The sequence below is a fragment of the Pteropus alecto genome, unplaced genomic scaffold, assembly GCF_000325575.1.
Source record: "Pteropus alecto unplaced genomic scaffold, ASM32557v1 scaffold95, whole genome shotgun sequence".
Classification (NCBI taxonomy): domain Eukaryota; kingdom Metazoa; phylum Chordata; class Mammalia; order Chiroptera; family Pteropodidae; genus Pteropus; species Pteropus alecto.
This window is the reverse complement of record NW_006441071.1, coordinates 5612498-5625377: the sequence shown is the minus strand read 5'-3', so window position 1 is coordinate 5625377 and position 12880 is coordinate 5612498. Positions and strand designations below refer to the sequence as shown.

The 12880-nt window shown below is 37.8% G+C and overlaps 2 pseudogenes; both read left to right on the top strand.

Annotated features, from left to right (window-relative positions):
* The first annotated feature begins 1353 nt into the window (after positions 1-1353).
* On the top strand, positions 1354-1479 carry LOC112485122 (annotated as a pseudogene).
* A 2366-nt stretch (positions 1480-3845) lies between these two features.
* LOC112485019 lies at positions 3846-3964 on the top strand (annotated as a pseudogene).
* Positions 3965-12880: the final 8916 nt, after the last annotated feature.

Here is a 12880-nt window from a genome sequence, read left to right as displayed (position 1 = left end):
CTAAAGATTACCTTGGGGCTTCCATAAGCCTCTGCCTCCACCTGGCCCCTCCCCCATGACTGTTCATGCTTCTGACAATGTACTATTTCCCCTTGAACCATGATCTCCTAGGACACTTGGTACACAGAGGAGAAGTTATTCCCTCAGTTTCTCATGGTTCAAATTCGATCAATTCATGTCTACATCCCAATTCCTTTTGGCCCTAAGCTATATCGTCTATTGGGCTTATTTTCAATTTGTTTTCTTTATCAACGATGCACCCTAATATGGCTTACTAGTAGGAATCAGGTTTTTCCCTCCCATTTTGCCTTCTTTTACTATCAGGATCCCCTATTATGCATTCATGCTCTAGACTTTACTGAATGCCATATAAGAATTCCATACTTTAATTATATTTGCAGCTAAATAATTACGATGTTTTTACAAAGCCTAAATACATTGTAATTATTCAGGCTTTTAATCTACAATCGACTCCTATTTTGAGAATCAATCCAGTCTACCCTCTTATCTAAAAAAGTTGTCTCTTCTTCACCCTCAGAGATAGGCTCACAGCAGCCTTTGTTTTTCCTATGGGACCCCAACCCCATCTCCCTTTCTCATCCCCACCCCCCAAGGCTAATGGGCATCAGATCCCAGGATGACAATCAGATTCTCTTACCAGAGAATTTGGAAGGAAACTGAGGATGCTGGAAAATCTGAGATAGTATCTGGAACTGGTTTAAATGAACTTGGACTGTAGGGCAGCCATGTGCATAAAGCAGCACAAATCACCCGTCTATTGAGAGAAATGAGAAAGTGTGAATAGAGAATATGACACAAGAGACATGTGGCCTTGGAGCAAAAAAAGACCAGAGGATAGCTGACTAAGTCTTGATGGCATTCCAGTCCTTTGGGAGCCAACCACCCTTCTTACGCTTATGCTCTGCGAGATTCTCATCTGGTGTAATAATAACTTCTAAGGTTTCATTAATTTAACTTAAGTTAATTTGAGGGGGATACTGTTGCTTCTTTTGACATGGAAGTGGGTTTTATTTTTTGAAAGTTTCCAAAGAGGAAATTTTCTTTGTTTTGGAAAATGCCCTGATGAACTGCTTGCATCAAAAGGTGAGATCCCAGCACATGGCAGGTATAAAGACAACAAAGGAGAACACTTAACTCATCTGCATGAACAGGTTTATTTTCTTCTGGAAGAGAGGAGATAAAGAGAAAGAACAAGCAGAGGAAGAATAAAAACAGCTATTAAGATGGCTGAAGGCTGAAAGACTTCGCAGAGCCCATTGAAAACTCCTTGCTGGCAGAACTGTTAAGGCCGTGTTAAGCACAGTGATGTCTAATGTTCAATTTAAAATTCTTATCTATGGCCATGCCACCCTGAACAAGCCCAATCCCTTCTGATGTCTGATCTCGGAAGCTAAGCAGGGTCGGGCCTGGTTAGTACTTGGACGGGAGACTACCTAGGAAGACCAAGTGCTATAGGTGTAAAAAATAAAAAATAAGAGATTATGTGTGTGTGTGTGTGTGTGTGTGTGTATATATATATATATACACACACACACACACACACACACACACACACACACACACACACACATATACGTTTAAAAAATAAAAATTAAAAAAATAATAAAATAAAATAAAATTCTTTATGGCCACAATGCAAACACTCCTTTGTCTACATCTTACTCTCCTATCTTCTGCACCTATGTATCTTTCATTTGCATGTGAATTTTTGTTAAAATTAAGCCATGGGCCAAGTTTCACATCTGTTTATTAAGATATAGCATTAAAATAATATATGAGGGAACAGGAGACCAGATGTAGAGGTGAGTATGATCTTTTGGTCTAGCTATTCAGTTTCTACATAGTGTGAAATAGGGATTAAAGACCATCTTTTTAAAACACAGGAGACCATAAATCCTATTTTTAATCTGGAACCTGCATTGCCTAAACAACTCCAAGAACTTTGTCTCAGGTATAGCCTCTCTTCTGCCTGTAAATTTATTTGGTTTGCAAACTTTTTGTGCATGTCTAGATTTGATTCAAGTCTTTTTGGATATGTAAATCTATGTTGAATCTAAAAGCAACACTTCAAACACATTACTTGCAAAGTTTTTGAAGCCTTCAGGTGTAATTTAAACAAGATGAAGACTGCATTTGAAACAAAATTACTCAATGACTCCATGAACTTGGAGCAAAGATATATTAGATTTGAAATTTCATTAAAAAAAAAAGAATATTTGGCTTTCCAAAAAGATTCACCCTAGCTTTCCTTTAAATAGCATACTCATCTAATGCATTTAAAATATAATTTTGTTTTACAAAATTGATTTTCAAGTAACTTTTCAGGAATCCATCCATTGACTAAAGAGAAGTAAATCTGTTATGTAAAGTACTTAAGTATGTTAAGGAATAAACCCAGCCCATTATTTCTTAGCCTATATTGTGGGTATTTGTGTTTGTTTTATAGCTTTTTCCCCTCTTTGATTTACATTTACGAGACAGTCAAGGAGAGATGATGTGAGATGGTTTTTATTTTTATGAGCAAATGGAACCGCACCAACCACAAGTAGCAGAACACTGTCGTGACTGAATTATGTAAGTCTTCCCAGCGGAGTGAAAATTAAAAGAGAATTTTGTTTCTACGTTCACTTATTATGCTGAAGTCATGCCCTAAGGATGTCTACTGGACAACTCAATTACATATACAAAGTTGTGGTCACACCTACAGTTGCTCATGTTACCAACATGACTTGAAACCAATTTAAATACATTAAAATTCTGTTAAGCTTTGGAGAATACATTTGTGATTATATGCTGGCAACCGATATGACCCTAATTAGTCATCCTAAAATAATGAAGAATGGCCTAAATCACCTCTTTCGTGACTCCATGAGAATATATCATGAGAGTGTTGAGTTGGTACTTAGGTGTGCTCACTTTTTCTAAAATAATGGTGGTGCTCAATGCTATGTCATATTTGCTTCCAGTTATCTAAAGCTCTGCATGAACATATTTAATTGATTCACTAAATATAACCTCATCACCATTGCTATCCTATCTTGCCTACACACCCCCACACCCACACACACACACACACACACACACACACACACACACGCACACCACCTCTATTTCTCATATACAAATTGGCAGCATATGAGCCAAACCCAGCCCACAAATGAGCTTTGGATAATTTGTATGTTAGAAAACTCATTGTTATAAAAGCCTGTGAATTAACATTTGAAAACTAAGAGATTTCAAATAGTAATTCTCATTTCTAACTCCTCTTGAAAAAAAATCTGGCAACACTTGGCCTGAACTCTGCATGGCAACAATCAGCTGGAGCTGAGACGCAAAGTCCCTGTGGTTGGGGTAGAAGTTCTATTGGATTTGCTGTAGTCCCCACTGTACTCCATTATCTTTCACCCAGCCCATATCACACATTTAGGTTTCTAGCCTCTATTGCAATGTGGGTTTGTAACATCTATCCTCCAATGTTTCCCTCCCCTGTGCCTTCTGAAAGCACCTTCGCTTTAAACTTTCTAAAAGCTAAGCTTCTTCAATCAGAGAACTTCAGGAAATGTGAGTCCCCATTTTCATTTTCCATATTTATAGAAACCCAAAAAGGTATTCCTATATATAAGCCTTAAAACACAGGTATGCAGCACTTTAACAACACAGATTCTAATCATAAACATATTTACGAATCTTTTTCGTGCAATACAGGTCTTCATCTACCTAACTGATTTTAATCCAATTGATTAAAAAGGTAACAAAATTGTTTAAAATAACTCTCTTTTAGGACATAACATATACCTCAGCATTCAGTTTGAAAAGCTTTGTGAACCTATGGCCATGCCACCCTGAACAAGCCTAATCCCATTTTACCTTGGAACCTAAGCAGGGTCGGGCCTGGTTAGTACTTGGATGGGAGACCACCTAGGAAGACCAGGTGCTGTAGGCGTAAAAAAATAAAAGAAATAAGGGATTGTAAGCTGACAAGGTCCTTGCAATCTGTGAGGTCAACCAAGGGTTGCCTTGCCTAAAAAAATTAAAAAAAAAAAAAAAAAACTTTTTGCTTTTTTGAGTGTAATGAAAGGTTAAAAAGTTGATTTTAAATATGTAAAATTGTAAACTGACAAGGTCCTTGCAATCTGTGAGGTCAACCAAGGGTTGCCTTGCCTAAAAAAATTAAAAAAAAAAAAAAAACTTTGTGCTTTTTTGAGTGTAATGAAAGGTTAAAAAGTTGATTTTAAATATGTAAAAGAAAGTCTGTATTAACAATGGTGCTGGTTATGTTGGAAAATGAAGGCTATTATTCTTAGGGAAAACTCAATGTAATCAAATGTTTGATACAGTCAGTTATGCTAAAGTGTTATAGCTATACACTTATAGCTATAAAACACCTTTTACCATTGATATTCCTGGACCAAATATAATAATATCAATAACTTCATTATTGTGCCTCTGAAATGTGTAAGCCCGAATCCTACCTTTTCCCATTTAAGCAATTGTTCTATAAAGTATGATTTCCAGAGACTCCTCCTATTGCTCCTTAGCAAGACATACTGTTTTGGAGGATATGGTTTGCACCACAAAAATAATTTTTCTCCAATTAGGGGTTGTAATATTTTATATTGAGATTTCACTGATATATTCAAAGTATGCCTTACGGAGAAAATTTTATTTTTATAGAACTTTTCAGGTTGTTATGTACTTAGTAAAGAGCAACTAAATAACACAGTACTATCTGAAAGTTCCAAGTCCCCCGGACGCCATCTCCTTGGTTCTCATCAGACATACTATGGAATGTACCACCAATATCCTATTTCAAATAAGAGAAGTAAGATTCTAAGTCATTTGCTGTGTTCATAAAGCAAATTAATGAAAGAAACAGATTATCTGGATTGAAGGCAAATAGAGTACTTAGTTCTTCGTCTTGATTACCTCCAGATCTATAACTCCTTTGAAACCATTTTAAAACAAATTTGTCTACATAGAAGGGCTGCAGCTGTTGTGGGAAAAACATAGATTAGTGGGGGGAAAAAAAACAGGGGCTTTGAAGACAGATTGACTTGGGACAGAATCCCAGCTGTGTGAATTTGATTTCTTTAAGTCTCAGTATTCTCAGCTGTAAAATAGGTGTGATGATCCTTATTAGTTTTGGCAAGATTTAAATAAGACCAAATGCTTGTTAAATTTCTTTGTTATGGCAGACTGACCTTACCCCTAAGTTAGTATTTAGAGTCATTGCCTACTACTCAGTAGTTACCCTAACTCGCTGATTCTCAAATTTAAGCATGCATCAGAATCACCTGGAGGGCTTGTTAAAATGCAGATTCTAGGTCCTATCACAAAAGTTTGATTCAGTGGCTGTGGAATGAGGCCTGAGAATTTGAATTTTTAACGAGTTCCCAGGTGATGCTAATGCATTCAAAGCACCCACTTTGAGAACTACCGCTTTAACGCTGTATCTAAATCACCTAATATGATCCATGGAAAGGAGACCATCAAAAAAGTCATCATTATTTCATTATTTATGGAAATCCTTTGGGCAGACACAAAATTACTTACAGGTCTTCAAAAGGAATTCTAATAAAAGTAAGGGGAAAACAGTAATAACAGATATTATATTCAGTAAAACATAGATTTGGCAAAATAAGTTATTACCTGCCCAAAGCAATACACTGACTTCACCATTGTTTTCTATTTCTGTTTCTATAGGTAATTTTGTGATTTCCCAATTCTGGTGGTTCAATGGAACTCATAAAAGGTAGATCCATCTATTTTACTAAATATTGTCCCTTGATATAGATGATACTTGATCGCTTTTATATTATGTGAGTGCATGAATAACCGGCATTCAGAAATGATAATACTCTTCTTTCCTAGATAAAATCAGAAAGCTGCGTACATTAAAATGAGTTAAAAAGAAAGAAAACCTGCATGTCTAAAATTAAAGCATGACTAATGCATTGGGGAAATTGTTTAACAGTTCATCCTGGTAAAAATATTACTTCTGTAGCTATGCCAAGGTTAGTGTCGGGTTAGGTTATCTGAAATTCAAGTGCCAGATGTGTGTGCATGTGCGTTTGTGTGGACGTGGGCGTGTATGCGTGTACATGAGCTCCTCACTGGAGAGTTTTAGACACTTCCAGGCATGACTTTACAGAAAGTTTTCCTTACAGAGAATTATGTTCAGTACTCTTTGGGTAAATTTTTGTCCTCCTCATTTTTTCTCTGTCTTCTCTTGACACTCTTTGTTGAGCTGGCTACTGTTTTTTCTCCAACCCACTAGGTTTTCAATAAGTTTCCTGTCGTGCATTGGGATAGAGTGTTCATGGAAAATGACTTTGCCTCAGTGATGTAAGCCAGCTCCCTCCCACCTTTTTCTTTTTTTAAATAGACAAGTAACAAAGTACTTACATTGCAAGAATTTACTCCAGAAGACTCCAAACCATTGACTGACCTTTTATAGTTTAATCTCAGCATTGATTTCATAACTAGTGCTCAAAACAGAAAAGGTGCACCGAGAGAGGTGTGCTCTTGAAAAGACATTTAGAGCCTTTCATTTTAAGATTTCAAAAGCACTAACCGACATACTCAAATGTCCCTAAAATTCATAGGGAGAACTAGTAACTATGATCTAAAAAGGACTTTGAGGAATTAGAGCCAAGAATGGTTCAATAACTAATTATGAAAGAAGGAAGATTAAAATAAAAAATTTCCCAGGAGCCTGTTATTTGGAAGAAAACCTTGAGAGCTCAACTAGTTCATTCTCCAGGCTCCAGATACTCTCAATTTTGAAAAATACTATTTTGGCTCCTATGTCAAATTATCTGATTGGTGGTGCTTAAGCAAAATGACAACAATCGTACCTAACACAGATGCACTATTTAAAGGGCTTTACAAGTATTAATTCATTAAAGCCTTATAACAAACTTATGACTGAAGTACTATTATCATTCTTATTTTCCATTTGAGGAAGCTGGGATTCAGAGGTTAATTAACTTGTCCAAGATCACATAGTATGTGAGTGGCAGTGCCAAGATTTAAACTGAAGCATAGGTTGAGACTCTTACAGTGGAAGTCTCTTGGGGCAGTGAGGAAATGATCCCCCCAAATATTCCCCAAATCGCATCATTGGGAAAAAGATAAAATACATTTAAATAAGTCTAAATCTCTAGTCAGATCTCTTTTTACGTGATTGGTGATCAAATTCCTTTCTAGTCTCCAGGAGAGATTCCTGAGAAGCTATGACACAAACAAAGCCAACTACCTAGAATCAGCTATGTTTCTCCTAGATGACTAGTCAGCCTTTTAACTTCATAACCCTAGGTCCTAAATTAAGGCAAGAACTAGAGACCACCATATCTCCTGGCCACTGCCCTCAGATTCTTACCTTCAGTTTAGAACTTTTCAAATACCAGAAAATTTCTTCCTGAGTTTAGAATAATGAGGAAGGTGTTATGTCAGCAAAGAAAACTGGTGCTGAGATTAATCATTATGTTCTCTGAGATCATTTGCATAACTCAGAGTACACAATGAGACCTAAGGCTGAGCTCAGGTCCTGCCTTTGACATGTGAATCGTTAAAGAAATCACTTGTATCCATTCCTTTATTCCATGCATATTTATTGAGGGCCTAGGCCAGGCTGGGTGCTAAGATGGTTAAAATACAATACTCGTCCTTGAGGAGTTCTGAGCTCAGACTTCTCTGTGCCTCATTTTCTTCCAGCTGAAAATAATTACTCCCCCACACACACTTCTTCCCAAAGGTGCCACACAGATTTCTGAGATATGAAAAATGTGGGAAGGAAAGTTTCTGCAAAGCCCCAATCCTTAGGAAAGCAAACTTTGCCTCCACAGTACACAACACCCGCTCCACAACGCTCCCTGCCAAGTATCCGGCCAAGACACAGACTCAGCAGGAGCACTGGTGTCTCCAACTAATGGCCCGCTTTAATTCCTCTCTTCCCTGAACACTTTTAAACTTTTTTTCTGGAGTCGACCCAAGCTCGGCAGAATTTCCAGATCCGTGGAAGTGCAGCATGCAAGCAGCCCATTTCCTGACAATGCTGCAAAGCTTCAGGGAACACATTTTGTTATTTCCACATTTATGAGTTGAGCCGAAGCCCTGAGCCCGACTCCTGACCAGGCAGTCCCCCACCTGGAAGCGCTGCAAGGCTGGGAGGAGAGGGGAGGGGAGAACCCCTCTAATCAAAGGAAAGAGCATGCGTGGAAAAGTTAATAAAAATAAATGTTCCAATGGCTGCCTAGATAGAAACACTAGCATCCAAGGGGTCTTTAAAAGGGACTGAGGTGTGAAGATCATTTTCTGAGCCCTAATCAAGGCTCTTCCCATGATAATGTTCTAGCATTAGTGCAAAGAAAGCAAAGTTTTGAGAAATGTGGTTCAAACTAAATGGCACATTCTCTAAATTAACACTTTCTTTCTTAAAGCAACCTGGAAAATGAGGCAAAGGGACTCTACGGTATTTTGACGATAATTAAACTGTTCAGCACTTATATACATGACATTGTGCTAGGCACTGTGAACAGTTCAAAGAGAAATATAACCAAGAAACAAATTATTTTTGAATGACTCGAAGGTGTCAGATACTGTGTTAGCTACCAGAAATGCAAAGACAGATAAGATTTGATTCCAGCCTTTGAAGGAGTTTTTAATCTAGTTTTAGAGAAATCGTAGGAAAAAGAAAGCTGACCATGTTGACTGGAGGTATTTAAGAATAAGAAGTTCTTAGATTTATTATCTTTTTTTCTATTTTCTTGAAAAATATCACCACTTGGTTGAAGTAGCTTGTCAAGAATAGAATATGTCTTTTGTTGACAAGATAATTAAAAAGGAAGGAGCTTATTTCATGTCCAAACTGTAACTAAAATCTTTAAATAGAAGAAAACAAAATTTTTAAAGGCGAATCAAAAATAAACTGGAAAAATACCAGTTCCTATTGATAGTCACTGTATGGCTGGTGCTATCAATATAGCTGATACTGCTATATGCATGGAAGCTGGTATTTGTTATCAATATGTAATTCAATGTCAAGTAGAATTTTATTTGTTGTCCTGGGGTTTCAGCTAGGGCCCAGTCTGAGCACCTGACAGTACAACTCCCCACGTTCCAGTTTCAAGGAATTATTAGAGACCAGCCACTTCCCTAGAACTTACTGAGAGGAACCAGAGCAAAGCCAGACCTTGGACAACTATCTCTCTTTCTTTCTACTACAGTCTCGATGAAAAGACGGAGGAATAAGAGGAGCTGGACTTCTATGGGAGTACCACATCAAGGAATACAGGTTAATTCCTCCTTTCTTCATTACAAAAGGGTCCTACAGTGCTTCTTCCTACTGGAATAGGAACCTCTTGCAGGAAGCTATTATGCATCTCATTGCTGGGGGCAACAGCTGCTGTGGAGGAGGGATTATCTGGAAACACAGTTCCCAAGTCAGGAAAGCATGGAGTAGGAAGCCTCTGCATAGTCCTCTGAAGAGTCACATATGCAACCCACCAGAGCACAAACATTCAGATATCTGCAACATGGGGATACCATCAGTGGACACCATGATTAAACAACCTTGCCAAGGAGAGGTCTGCCTCCCCATCCCACCTCCACACTCTGACAATAAATGGGTAGGACAGAGAATCGGAAGTATTACGGTGATCTTATAATTTGTTGTATAAGCCAGGACAAATTTGAGAATGAATGAAATTGCTATTAATAACTATACCAAGACAACAGGTACAAACCGAACTTTCCCTGGAAAACTGAGATGTATGATCCCCTTGCTGGTGGGGGTAGGTTCATCTAAAGAGAAACTCTGGCCTCCTACTGTCTTCACTACAACTGCACCCACTTCACTATAAATAGGCTTTACCTATCCTGGGGGAAGAGGAGAGAAAGAGCTTCAAAGAAAGTTTGAGACTGAAGTTTAAAAGTAAACAGACTGAGCCTCAAGTATTAGAATGAGATTTCTCTAAGGAAAAAAAGTAGCTGAGATTGATAGGATTTATCTAAGATGGAGTTAAGGGAGCTGCACCCATGGGGAAAGGAGATTTTCAACACAACATTGTTGGAGAACTGGAAAAAAAAAAAATCACTTTCAGGTTTTCACCAAGAGATTGAGACTTCAGTAAATTTCAACACATAGCAAAACACAAAAAAACACTTATTGGCCTACTAGGCCAATATATGGAGTCTAAAGGAATATAAAATACACTGATAAATATAAGGACACCATTTAATGAGATATAAACAGCATTATTTCCTCAAAAATGAACGAGATATAAACATGTAAAACGCACAGAAAAAGTACACAAGCCAGCAAATAGGTTCAAAATCTGGCTTTCTCTGTTTCTCACTGGGGGATCTTGCATGAGAGCTTTAACCCTTCTGAGTTTCCATTTCAATGTCTGTAAAATGAGAAACACATAATCAACTCAGAGAGTTTTAAAGTTATATAAAAGCATTTAGAAAGATGTTTGACAATAAGGGCTAGTTGTGTTGTGTTCAATAAAGGCCTGTCTTCAGCTTCATCTCTTCTACTTCCCTATTATAATACCCCAGAGTTCTTTGGAGAATAAAACAATGTACTTAAAAGTACCTAGCATAGGACCTAGAACAATACATATTGGTTCCTTTCTACTGACTCAGGTTGCTGAGCTACTACTGTACAGCTTGACTTGTGTTCAAGCTCTGTGCCATTTCATATCCATTCTGTATGTCCCTATATGGGCTAAGACATTTGAACTAAACTTGTGAATGTCTGTGTGGACTATGGGACAGATGGAGGAGAAAGCTGCATGTCCTCAGAAATTATTCTCCAAAGCTCACACCCGTTCTCTCAACCCAGAAGAGGAAACAGGTGAAAAAGATTTAGACTCAGGAATGGAAAGAACCAGCTCTTACGGGGTTCATGGAATAGGAGATTAATACATGCTTTCTTCTTCCAACAAAATCCCAGACACAGGCAAAACTGGTTCAAAATTGAATCAGTCTGAGCATATCAAGGGAAAATAAGGTTAAACAAACAAGCAAATACATAACATTCAACCAGAGAACTAGATGGGGAAAAGATAAATCCACCTTCTTGGTACTAGAGTTGGGTGTGGATTGATGGATTAATGGTACAGAAATGAGTCTGAACTCTTGTGCTCACCAGAGCATCCTTTGGACATTCCCTAGCAGAACATATTTGATACTGAGCAGTGGCCATTCATCTAGTTTTCCAATAACATGCATTGGGCAACTACTGTGAGCCAGAAACTATACCAGGTGTTTCACATACTTTGGCACATTCCAGTACATATATGGCTCTGTAAGGACAGAAGAGATAAATGGTTGGTTCTACCAAGGTAGGACTGAAAGAAGCAGCATGTCCTAAAAGAAAATAGTAACTAGTTATAACATTAAAAGGTGACAAAGCTTGGATTCATTAATAACCATCTTATGAGAAAAATGACACTGCCCGATTCACATGTTCATTCTCATTTTAAGGGTGTCATGGGTACTACCTAGTTAAGGTTTAGTACTGTAATGAACATTTAATGACCCAAATTAGGCAATATCATTTGCTTCCACAGTGTTTGTATATCGATGGTGGGAGTGGAGAAGAATGATAGGTCATTACAAGGTGTACCTGGCCTTCAATAATTCTCATTTAGAAGACAATACCACCCCATTAGTAAGGTTGATAAAAGTGTGGAGGTCTTTTTGTCATCAAAAGTAAAAGACAATTACCACTGGCAATTAGTAGGCCAGGGCCAAAGGTTAAAAGTCATGTGATTCACAGATCTGTCCCAAAGAAGAGAGGGTCAAGGGAGAAGAACTACACATTGCTTTAAAAACTGACAATATACCTCATGTTAGGAACTTTACATATGATCTAATTTAATCTTTAAAACAACCTATAAACTCTTTCATCAAATATATCAATAGGTCCCCCATTGAAATATTTTTCTGAGTCTTAATCAGCATTCATCACTAGACTCTTTACAATAGACGAGGCATGTCTCTCAAATCGGTGTCCGAAGTTGACTGAGAAAGGATTTCACAGATCATTTAGATTATTTTTTCAAGTATTTAAGGGGAATCATCTATTCTCATCATTATTTCATAACACAAGAAATACTGAAACATCAAACAAGCAAGAAGAATATAATCTCAGAATGTAAGATGATCGGTACTAAATACATTTAGCATGATGAAAAGCTCATTGGGTTATTTCAGTGTTTCTCACTCTAGCACAGACCCCCGACAAACTCATCATGTCCATGTTTGATCTGGGGATCAGCAATTGGTAACCACTAACCTAAACATCTTGGGCAATTTGATCTCGGCAAGACTACTTCTTAAAGAACAGGGCAAAAAGTCAAAGACTACTTCTTGGTTCAGAACAGCAGAAAGGTCCCAAACCAGTGACCCTGAGCAAAAGAAAGGGAGTTAGTGGGAATAACAAAAGGCAAAAAGCAAGTAGCCATCTCTGGGGAAATTAAAAAGGGCATCTAAGGTTTCCTGGAGCTTCCCTCAGCTTTTTAATGAGATCATTGGAATCAGAAACCTATCCTCTGTAAAATTCGCACCTTAGCAGTACCGTTGTCTTCTTTCTACCCTTTGTCAAAAGTTTAAAGGCTTTGTCTCTGACTCAGTCTTCTGTAATATCTGTCAGTTTTTCCTCCTTTCATTCAGCCCCTTTGTTTCTCTCTCCTCCTCCTCCCTTGACATAATAATAACATTTACTTGGCCATTTTGTAGTAGTCTTCTGGCTCACCAGTAGCTCCTTCCCACTCACTCTGCAGTTTAGTAAAAACAGTCAAGGTGACCAGAGTAGAAGATAACAGCAGAAGAATGGAAGGTTCGTGGG